This window comes from Phyllostomus hastatus, unplaced genomic scaffold (assembly GCF_019186645.2).
Source record: "Phyllostomus hastatus isolate PE091 unplaced genomic scaffold, TTU_PhHast_1.1 phas_contig_86, whole genome shotgun sequence".
In the NCBI taxonomy this organism is placed as follows: Eukaryota; Metazoa; Chordata; class Mammalia; order Chiroptera; family Phyllostomidae; genus Phyllostomus; species Phyllostomus hastatus.
The window spans coordinates 60,925,641-60,937,869 of NW_025333977.1; the positions used below are offsets into that span (position 1 = coordinate 60,925,641).

The 12,229-nt window shown below is 36.6% G+C and overlaps 1 pseudogene; it reads left to right on the forward strand.

The window, feature by feature from the left end:
• The first annotated feature begins 10,603 nt into the window (after positions 1–10,603).
• LOC123827394 lies at positions 10,604–11,169 on the forward strand (annotated as a pseudogene).
• Positions 11,170–12,229: the final 1,060 nt, after the last annotated feature.

Consider the following 12,229-nt stretch of genomic DNA (forward strand, 5'->3'; position numbering starts at 1 on the left):
TATATCAGCATCTAATGTGCTTTGGGGCATTTTCAGTATATTTCATTAACCAATGACAATACAGAGGCTGTTGACTCTATAAATTATTATATAATAAATCTTGAATTGAATAATTTAATTTTCATATTCTAAAAAGGTAAAACACTTATTTTAAATTAGTCATAGACTAACTTAAAAGATGGCTTTTTTCATGTGTGTGCAATCATTCACAAGTATGATTGGAACGTGGCAAAAATCAGATTGTGTTGTTTTTAGTAGAAAACACCCTTGTCTGAGCACAGAATAAGATGGAGTTCTTTTCTTCTACAGCACAATAAAGGCATGTATTAGATGCAAGTGAATCAACACAGCTGGTTGCTAGCATCACAATTAGGGAAGCACTGGTTTGGATAAAATAAGAACTGTCCTGAATCTCTGCCCAAAGCTTGAACTGAAATGACCCTGAAATAAGTAAAATACTTTGTCAACTACTTTTTTGCCTTGTTCTTGTTTCAAAGCCCTGTTTTTAAAATGAAAGTTTGGGAGTATCTATATCAATTAGTTTAAATAAGGAAGTTGCAAAGCTATAATTAATCAAACAAACATACAAGAATACAACAAAACATATGCCAATAATATATTACCCAAATTTAAAACCTGAAATTGAGTAAAAATAAATTTTATTTATTTTAAGTAAATTCCTTTTGGGGTCTTTTTCTCAAGTAAACATTGGAAGATTTTTGGTTTTACTAATAGAATGCAAAATTTTGCATTTGCATTCTATTGAATTTTAAATTCTCCACAAAAATTTTTTATCCTCACCCAATTTTTTTAAAGATTTTATTTATTTATTTATTCTTTTAGAGAGGGAAGGGAGGGAGAAAGAGAGAGAGAGAGAAACATCAATGTGCGGTTGCTGTGGGCCGTGGCCTGCAACCCAGGCATGTGCCCTGACTGAGAATCGAGCCTGTGATGCTTTGGTTTGCAGCCAGCACTCAATCCACTGAGCTACGCCAGCTAGGGCTCCAAGGACATTTTTTTATCATTGTTTTAACAAACAGAGGAAGGGAGAGAGAGAACCATCAATGTGAGAAAGGAACATCAATTGGTTGCCTCCTGAGTATCTGATCCAGGGACCATACACTCCCTGACCAGGAATCAAACCTGCAACCCTTTGGCTACAGGACAATGCCCTAAAAAAACTAAGTCGCACCAGCCAGGGCAATTTTCCACAAGATTTTTGAGGAATGTTTTATTTCATATCAGTGTATATCTTAAGTTGTTTTATGTTTCTATAATCATAATAGCTCTGTTCTGATGGGTCATATTCTGAATAAACTAAGAAAATGTGTAGCTACCCATTCTGCAATATAGGTTACAGTACAGGAGAGAATATTAATCAAAAAGAATGTGTTTCAAGTGTGCACCTTATTATCAGAAATTGAGATGTCAAAGTAAAACTAACAGATAAGCACTGCAGAGAAACCATAACTCCCAAATGTCCTTGAATTCTCAGTAAAATGCAGATATTACTATTAATGTTTTCACACTGACACTGGCATTACATTTCTCTTAAGCTGGGCTCAGTAATAAATCATAAAGTAGCTCATAACAGTTTAGTGTCTTTCCACCTCCTAACTAGTATCTCAGAGTAGAGTGATATGATTTAAAGCCAATCAGCTGATATTGATAATGCAGTTTAAAAACAAAGTGAATACAGAGAACATGCAAGGGGCATATTATTTGCTGGAACACAGCAGGCTGAAAAGGCAGAACACCTCCATGTAGGAGGTGGCCAGCATTGTATTAGAATGGAAAATGAAGAAATGAAAAAAGGAAAAAGATTAATAAAGAAAAATGGGAAAAAAGGAGGAAGTTTGGGTAGGAAGAAGCAAAGAGACTAAGAGGGAAAAAAAAAACAGAAAAAGGAAAAGAGAATTGCGAAGGACAGAGGAAGAGAAGAAAAAGAAAGATGGAAAGGTGATAAGAGAAAAGAAAAATGCAGAGTGAAAATGTAACGGGCAACTGCCATGTTGAGGCCCTGTGCTTTGTTCTTTGTTTTAGCCAAATAAGGCAGCTAGATCTAACTTCCGCATTTGGGCTTCTGTAACCTTGCTTTGCCACAAAGGCAGGAAGCTCGGGGCTATTTAAACCCCGGAAAGTCAAAGTTCAGGGCTCAGAATTTAGGGTTTCTCCTCTGAGCCCACGTGTGTAATAAAGGATCGGGCTCTGCCATCTCTCCAGCATGTGAGTTATTTTCCGCAACAAAAAGTCGTGGATAAGAAGCAATAAGTAAAGGAGAAGAAAGAACAAGTGAGGAATAAATTGAAAGAGGGAGTAGAGAGTAGTAGTTAGTCACTGGCTTCCTTTACTGTTTGTTAACATCTTTATAAGGCTGAGAAAGAAGCCTGCTCTGAAGCCTGCTCTGAGAGAGGCAGCCCTGCTTCTCACACTTTGAGCCCCAGGCAGGTAGGGCAAGCAGCCCTCAGAAGCTTCTTTATGGGCACTGACCCAGAGAGATCGCTGTGTGGAGATGCTTTCAATATTCTCTTCAAATCAAACTTCTGCCCTTGTTTTATCTTGTGTGAATAATAAATCTCAAAATTCATGACAAATGAATTAGAATGTTGATGAAATAATAGGTATTGTGAATATGACGTAACAAACATTAACTCAAGTACTATGTTTTTAAAAAATTGTTTAAAGATTTTATTTATTTTATGTTATTTTTTAGAGGATAGGGGAGGGAGAAAGAGAGAGAAAGAAACATATATGTGTGGATGCTTCTCATGTACCCCCTATGGGGGACCTGGCCTGCAACCCAGGCACATGCCCTGAGTGGGAATTGAACGAGCAGGCCAGCACTGAATCCACTGAGCCACACTAGCCAGGGCTCCAGTACTATCTTTATTTCAGAAGATAATTTTTTTCCTTATTATTTTTATTTTTTACTATTTTTAAAAAGACTTGTCCTAAGGAATTGAGATAAAATATTCTTGTGGTCTTCAGTCTTTTAGAAAAAAAATAAACTCTTTAATTCATTAACCTTTCTTCAAAATTCAACATCAAATGGTTTGGAACTTACTCTACTGTGATACTATAATATAATAAGAAATATACAGACTTTGGCAGAAGTAACACCTGCTTGAGTGTGGTTGGTAGGGTAGTAACATGGGTTTGATAATTTATCATGTTTTTTTTTGTTTTGTTTTGGGGTGTTTATTTTGTTTGATTTTTTAAATTTTAATTATTGTTCAAGTATAGTTTTCTGTCTTTTACTCCCATCCCTATAGTTTTAATTTGAACATTTCACCTAAAATATCATATGGTATGCTTGAATGTGATATTGTTCTGTTAGAGAATTACATGCTTATGATTGTTTAATAAAAGATTTTATAATAAAAAAGGGGCATTATTTGTGCTGGGCCCTGTATATAATTTGGTCTTTCTCCAAGCTCCTGGCCAGAGTTCCTAAAACCCTTGTAATTCCCTAAGTGATTCTTAACTGTAATTTTAAAAAATTTCCTAAAAACAATAGAACTGTCTTTTGTTACAGTATTTGGTTTTTGTCTGCAGTTCCTGAAACAGCTCCAGAGGAATAGAGGTGAAATGGTCACCTTTTGTTATTCACGACAAACCCTTTTCTACTATGCCTGACTTTATGTTAATGAAGTGACTTTGGAAAGTTGCTCAGTAGGAGGGGCTTTTTGCCAGGAGAATCAGGCAATGTTATTTGGAAGGTTAGAACTATTACCCCCAACTTCAGACTTGGGGTGGGGGGTTCTGGAGGTTGAGTTAATAACTAATAGTTAATGATTTAATCGTTGTTGCCTAGGTAATGATGTCCCCATAAAAACCGTAACTAAAGGGGTTTGGAGAACTTCTGGGTTGATAAACATAGGGAATTACCAGGAAGGTGATCACCCAGATTGGGTGTGGAATCCCTATCCAGTCTCTACACCTTGTCCTAGGTGTCTCTTCATCTGGCTGTTTATTTGTTTCCCTTAAGATATCCTTTGGAGTAAATCAGAAATAGTAAGTAAAGTGCTTTCCTGAGTTCTGTGAGAGCTACTGTAGCAGATTTTTAAACCTGAGGAGTTGGTTGGTCAGAAGCTCAGGTGACAACCTGAAATTTGCTATTGGTGACTGAAGTGGGGTTGGGGGCAGTCCTTGTGGTATTATCACTAATTCCAGGCAGTCTGTGTCAGAGCTGAGGATTCTTAGTCATAGGGAACTGGAGAATTTCTTATCTGGAAGCCACATTTAAAAAGTAAATAGAAATGGTAAAGTTAATTTTACTAATATATTTTATTTGCCTGATATTTCTGAGATGTTATCCTATTAACATGGAATTTGCAGAAAATTATTAATGAAATAGTTTGCTTTTTTAAAAACTTGAGTCATTAAAATTTGGAATGTTAATTATACTTGCAGCAGATCTCCATGTAGATTGCCTGTGCTCTTGTCCATCAGGCCCCTGGTATTATTGATTACCTCACTGCACAGCGAAGCTCCAGTGGCAGGTTATAATACAGTGCATGACATGGTTTCTTGAGTAATGTGGAGGTCCATTTTAAAAGAAAATATATTCTCAGGAGCCTCTCACTGTGGACAACTTTTACATTTGTTTAATTTTACATTCATCATAATGTTAAATATGTGCAAGCATGAATCTAGTGATACATTTCTCAAGCTTATAGCTCATATATATCTTAAGATCCACACAGATGTATTCTCATAAAAGCACAAATGCTAATAATCAACATAAATTTTATATTATGAATAATATTTGCTTAAACTTGATGTTTGAAACATGAATTAAAACTTGGCTTGTCTGAGCATGTTCTTTTGAGTTCAATATGTCACATACTAACTAAAACTATACAAAACCTGTGGCAGTATACCACATAGAAATATTATTTGTTCCTAAAGTCAAGAATAGACTTTTCTTTTTTGATTCCTACATATAAAGGAAATCATATGATAGTACTTGTGTTTCTCTGTCTGACTCACTATTTCACTTAGCATAATGCCCCTAGATCCATGCACATTGTTGTGACTGGCAAGATTTTATTTATTTTAATGGCTGAATAAAATATTCCACTGTGTATATATAATATCACATTTTCTTTACTTATTTATTGATGGCCACTTAGATTCTTTCCATATCTTAGCTATCATAAATAATGCTGTAATGAACATGGACTTGCATATATCTTTTTGAATTAGTGTTTTGTTTTCTTTTGATAAATGGATTTTTCTATATTGAGTCACCATTAGTCTTTTATTTAATCTGCAAATTAAAATAGTTCAATGTGGTGTCAATGTGATTTTGAAAACAAATTCAAATAATGAATTCTTTTGGTAGTTCTTAGTTAGAGGGCAGTCATTCAGATAGTCCAGATATACTGACTATTTTAAAAGCTATCAAAGTGAAAACAGAATATTCTTTTGTTTGTTTTTCTTTTTTTATTGGTGTTCAATTACAGTTGTCCTCATCATTCCCCCATTACTTTCCTCTGCCCTACCCACACCCACCTCCTGCATTCTGTTGCATCCAGCAAACTCAAGGATGAATATTGGAGACTTTCAGGGTACCAAAGATGTTACTTTATTGGCCAAGTTTAACCTGCGCAGGGGCGAACTCTCCAAATGTGCCAGAGGCACACGGCTATTAGGAGCCACAACTGAGAGCCGCGCCCAGCGCTTACAACTACGTCCTTATATATGGGCAGGTAAGCAAGCGTTATACAGAAGCAGACGTGGCAGTTAGTAATTCGCTTACAAAGACCGCATGCGGGAATTTCAAACCAAGCATTCTTTCATAAGGCGGGGAAGCTGTTTGTTCATTAACCTAGTAATCTGGCTCCAGCCAGCTAGCCTTCTATCTTCTTACTAAAAAAAACTACAAAGCACTGCTTATCTAGCCTTCCCTGGGGGAGAGCGTCTGCTAGATACAGGGAGCTCTGCTTACTGTACTCTGTCTCTTTTATCATTTCTTATTTTAGCTACAATGTAGTTCTCGCCTATTAAGGTTAAACTTAGTTCTTAATTTCCTTGTTCCCAACACATTCCATCCTACCCTCCCCCACAGTTGTCTTTGTCCATGGGTCCTTTATACATACTCCTTGATGATTCTTAAATATGATAGAGAACCTGTGAATTCTCTGTAACTTAGCTCACAGATGATCCTGTTTGAAATGCTGCTGTTGTCACATTAGAACATTTTTGTGTTATCTAAAAGATAATAGGGAATTATTTGAAGTCCCTGAGGACTTATAAAATCAGCCTTAGATTATAAAAAGAGAAATGCTTGTGAATGTAGGTAGATGTTGTACATGTGTGTAAGAAGTATGATTCTAAACTCATAAGATTTTTGATTGAGGAACATAAGAGTTTGACTATTTTTATTCACTCCGAAAATAGTAAACAGGGTTAAATATTATTATTCAGAACATTTTTTGATATTTTTTGAATTACCTTAAAAATGAATTAAGTATTGGGGACCTCCCTGCCTGGTCTCAGGAAGTTGTAACCCCCCGTGACTTAGGCTGAGTGAAAGACCTCCGGACCAGGAGCCACTGAGGAGACAAATTTTATTTCCCTGGCATGAAAGCTGCTTGTTCTAATGCCGGGCTTCCCTTTTGCATGATCGGCAGTCAATGGTGGGTAACAATTCTCTAAGATCGGCAGTCAATGGTGGGTAACAATTCTCTAAGAAAGAGAATGAATCAAAGACAGACGCGATCACATGGGATGGCCTGAGGGAAGAAATTCACCGGGCTGTGGAAATGAAGGGGTGATCAACATCAACCCTTGTGCCCCTTGGCTTTGTCAAAGCCTGAGTCTTTGTTCTTAGATGTGAGAAATCTCAGTCTCCTGGCTGCCTCTGTCTTCTGCCCTTCTCAGGCCTGCAGGGGTGGTGCAGTCCAGACCAGAAATGTAGGGCCCCTGGGATAATCAGGCCTGGGACATAGAATATGCAAGATCCTGTGAGATCTGTTTGCTGGAGAATGTTATTAACTTGGAATTTAAAAGCACAGGCAGGAAACCTTTGGAAAATGTAGCCCTTTTATATATTCGAGACCACAAACCTTGCCCAGAATCTCAGCAGGAGTTCTGTCCCCACCTTTGTAAATTACCTACATCTTTTGATCTTTTCTGCCAGACTGTGAATCCACAAACTAAGTCTGTTTTCTCAATAAAAATCTGCTTGGGTATGGACACAGGGCACTCTCCCCACTAGAGAAAGGGTGGCCATTCTGTCCCTATTCCCCCACAGGACCTGGTTGTCTCTGTGTATGTCTTTCTCGTGTTTCAACGAAACATCCACAGCATTCCATGCTCACTGCAGGGAGGTGGGCATGTGACACTTAAGAGCTGCATAAGCAAATCACTTCCATTATTTGATAATCCCCTAACTTATACTACTCAGTTATGCTCAAAGGTGAAACTACTCTGAGTATGTTCGACAGAGCAGTAAAGTCTTTGTCCTAAAGGGGTACAATAGCTGACTTTTGAACGACACCTGTTTAAACCACATGGGGTAACTTATACTCAATATTTTTTTTCAATAAATACATTTGGTCCATTGTATCTGCTAGTTTTGCATCTGCAGATTCAACAAACTGTGAATCAAAAACTATTTTTTGCATTCCCAACTGTGGTTTCCCAACCATGGATTACCAACCATGGATTCCCAGCTATGAATTAAAAGTACTGCTTTTGATTTGTGATTGATTAAATTCGTAGATGTGAAGGGCTGACTGTAGTTAAGATTTGAGGGAGTTACATGTTATATACAAAAAAAAATCCCTTATATGTAGATTATCAACTTTGTGGATGTCAGTACTCCTAACACCTGATTTTTCAAGGATGGCTGTACTGTTTTCTATCTTCAGTTGGTTGAACCCACAGATTAAAAATACATACTAAGGGCCAACTACAATTAAGTGTTGGGGGAGTCAGAAGTTATACATGGATTTTAAATTGCACAGAGGTTGATACCTATAACCCCAGCATTGTTTCAGGCTCAGCAATACTCATAATATTCACTTAAATGTACATAAACTGAAGCACTTGTTTTTTCTATGCAGACACAGTTTGATAGCCATGATTTGAGTTTCTTTTATTTCTGATTTTGTATGTAACAACTTAGTAGTAGCTCTTTTTTCAAATATCTGAATCTTACTTAGTATTTAAAAAAATCTGTCAGTCTTTATAATTATATATATGTATACATATACAAACATATATTATTTGTTTATAAAAATAGAAACCTAGAAAACAAATTATTAATACCTCATACAGTGACTTATTTTGCTAACTAAGAGACAAGGTAAGTTTGAATTCTTTGTGTGTGTGTATATGTGACCATGAATTTAATTTGGTGTGCATCCATTCACAAATGATATAGTAATCTTTGTTGGTTTTTAGAAGTTACAGAAACATATATGTAGTTAAATAATGAGACATTGAAAAATTTACAGTCTTTATGATAAAATGCTGATAATTACAAAGATCATAATTCCTTGAACATTATATTGATTATACATTTACAACTAAAATAATTTTCCTCGTCAGGTATTTCTTGAAAGCCACGCCCAGCTTAAGAAAATAAGAGTGATTGCAAAATGATCAATATACAAACAAAAAAACATAGTCATGCAAGTGTGGTTTATGGAATTTTGATTTCTTTGTATATCAGTTTGTGTTTTATAAAATAAAGGGTTTGATGTTCAAATAACTTTAGGAAATCATGAGTTACACCCAGTTAAATAGATTGATATTGCATAATTTGCTTCATGACTTTCTGATAGGAGATACATGCCTACAGAGTTACAAAAAAGATTTTTACCAAGGCACTATTTTATTTTTCCTTAAGATCTTATATCTACATCACTAAGAAACAACATTTTTAATGTCTAATTTTTGGTTATTGTTTTGCAGTCAGATGTTGATAGGAATATTTACTGCACAGGTAGTAGATTTTCATCAATGTTTATACAATTTTTGTTTTCATGCCAATGACAAATAGAAAATTAAAGTCGATTATTTTGAAATACTTATATTTTATTTTATAAGTCATTATACAAACTCATGTGCAACTATCATTACATAATGACTCAAAAATAAATATGAAGTCCTCAGCAAAATATCTAACCTCAATGATAAAAGTAGTCTATTTGTATTGATTGAGAAAATTATTTCTTTGAGTTTTAAATGATTGATTTTAATAAATAGAACTATTTGTAATAACAAGATCACTTTATTGCAATATTTTTCAGCAAATGGGTTTATATTTTTCTTTAGGTTGTTTTTCTAAATCACCTATCTTGTTTGTCCTTTAATGTAGTTCAAAAAAATTTGTCTTGGGTCTGATAGAAATGGATCATTCCTCCATTCATTCAAAAAGTATTTATGTAAAACCTCTTATTTCTAAGTATATTCAGATGCTGAGCACAGAATAAAATAAAATCCTGATATTATAAAAGGTTATTTTTACAGATTATAGTCAATAAAGAAATATGAAAATAAAGAATCTAAAATTTATTATAGTGATGGGTGCTTTGTAGAAAAACAAAGCACTGAAGAAGGCTAGGAAGCACCAGGGTAAGGGCAGGTTTACAGTGTTGAATAGGGCTGCCAAGGTAGTAGTCAGTCAGAAGGTAGAATTTGACAAATGCTAGACTACATCAGAAAACAAGCATTTATATGTCTATGTAGTGGGAGAATATTCCAGACAGAGGGAAAAGGAACTACAAAGGCACTCAGTAGGGAATTTGTCTAGTGTGTTTGATAAGAAGCAGGGCATGAACTGAATGAGAAGGAGAATAGCAGGTGATGAGGTCAGAAAAGTAAAAAAAATAAAAATAAAAAGATTATGTAGGACTCTCTAGGTCATTGTAAGAACCTTTGCTTTTATTGTAAGTGAGATGGGAACCATTGGGGGTTTGGGACAGAGACATAACACAATCTAACTTATTTTTAAAGAACACTCTGAACTGTATTGTGAATAGGCAATAGGGGAGAAAAGAGGAGCAGGAAGATAAATTGGAAGCTGTTGCTATAATACAAATAGATAATAAAAGTAGTGTGAACAAGGGTGTTTATGGTAGAGATAGTGTGAAATGTTGAGTTTCTGAATGTATCTGAAAATAGAGGCACTAGCAGTTTCTGATCAATGGACTGCAGAAGTGACAACAGGTTTTTGTTTAATAAAGACAGGAGGAGATGGTGGAAGGGCAAGTGTTAAGGAAACTATGAGGCTTCTAAATGGAAACACTGACTGGTAACTACAGCGTTTTGTATGAAGTTCAGAAGAGAAGTCTGAATTAGGGGTATATTTCTGGGAATTGTCAACATGGAAGTAGGAGATAAGTCAGTGGAACTGAATGAGATTTCCTAGGAAGTGAATGAACGTAGAACGAAAGAGGGACCAGTACTTATCCATAAGGCCCTCCAAGTTGAAAAGAAAAGAGAATTAAGAAGTTAAGCAAAAAGGATATGGGGAAGAAATAGGTAGTAAAATAAGAGGAAACTAGGAGAATGATCTGGAAGCAAAGAGCATGTCAAGATAGGCCAAGTCACTCTTTCGGGACCTGAGGGAATAGGAGGCACCATCATGGGAGTGGACATTGGCCACAACAAAGACAGAAGGGTTCCGTGCAAGGACTCCAAGTGCAAGGACATCTTCCTCAATATGTTGGTGGAGCTGCACAGGTTTCTGGCCATAAGAACCAACTCTACTTTTAAGCAAGTGGTGTCAAAAAGGTTGTTCATGAATTGCACCAACAGGCCACCTCTGTCCCTTTCCCAGGTGATCAGGAAGATGAAGCTTTCTAGACATAAGGGCAAAACCTCAGTGGTTGTAGGGACTATAACTGGTGATATGCCTGTCCAGGAGAAGCCCAAACTGAAGGTGTGTGCACTTCAGTGTGAGCAACCTGCCTGAAGCCACATCCTGAAGGCTGAGAACAAGATCCTCACCTTCAGCCAGGTAGCACTGGACTTCCCCATGGGCTGTGGCTTGTTCTTACTCTCTGATCCTGCAAAGGACAAGTGGTGTACACGTATTTTGGTAAGGCGCAGGAAGCCCCTCACAGCCACACCAAGTCCTGTGTATACTTCCTGGGCTGGAAGTTCCACTATGTCAGAGGCCAACTGGCCAGCCACAGCTGCAAAAACTAACAGAAAATATAGTCAATAATATTGTAATAACTGTATGGTGCCAGATGGGCACTGGAAATATCAGGGGAAATAATAAAGTATATGACTGCGTCACCACTATGTTGTATACCTGAAAATAACACACAATGTTATTCTATGTAAACTATCAAACATTGATAGAAATGTCAATTTGCTTGCCAATGATACCTCAGAGAAGTGTTTGATCTCCAAAAATATATAAAGAACTCACATGAATCCACTCTAGAAAGACAAAAAAAAACAATTAAAAAATGAGCAAAGGACTTGAACAGACATTTCTCCAAGGAGGACATACAGAGGCCCAAGACACATGAAAAAATGCTGAGCATTGCTAGCCATCAGAGAGATGAAATTAAAACCAGAATGAGATACCACTTCACACCGGTGAGAATGGCCATCATAAACAAAGCAACAAACAAGTGTTGGAGAGGATGTGGAGTAGAGGGTACCCAAGTGCACTATTGGTGGGAATGCAGACTGGTGCAGCCACTGTGGAAAACAGTATGGAATTTCCTCAGAAAACTAAAAATGGATCTGCCTTTTGACCTGGAAATTCCACTGCTGGGATTATACCCTAAGAATTGTGAAACACCAATTGAAAAACCTATGTACCCCAAAGTTTATAGCAGCACAATTTACAATAGCCAAGTATTAGAAGCAACCTAAGTGCCCATCAGTAAATGAATGGATCAAAAAACCATGGCACATTTACATGATGGAATACTATGCAGCAGAAAGAAAGAAGGAGCTCCTACCCTTTGTGACAGCATGGATGGAAGTGGAGAGCATTTATGCTAAGTGAAATAAGCCAGGTAGTGAAAGACAAATACCATATGATCTCACCTTTAAATGGAACCTAATGAACAAGCAAACAAACAAGCAAAATAGAACCAGAGACATTGAAATTAAGAATAATTTGACATTAACCAGAGGGGATGTGGGAAGGGATAATGGGGGAAAAAGGGTGAAGGGTTTTCAGGTACATCAATAAAGGACACATGGGCAAAACCAAGGCGGGTGGAAGAAGGGGAGGGAGGTGGGG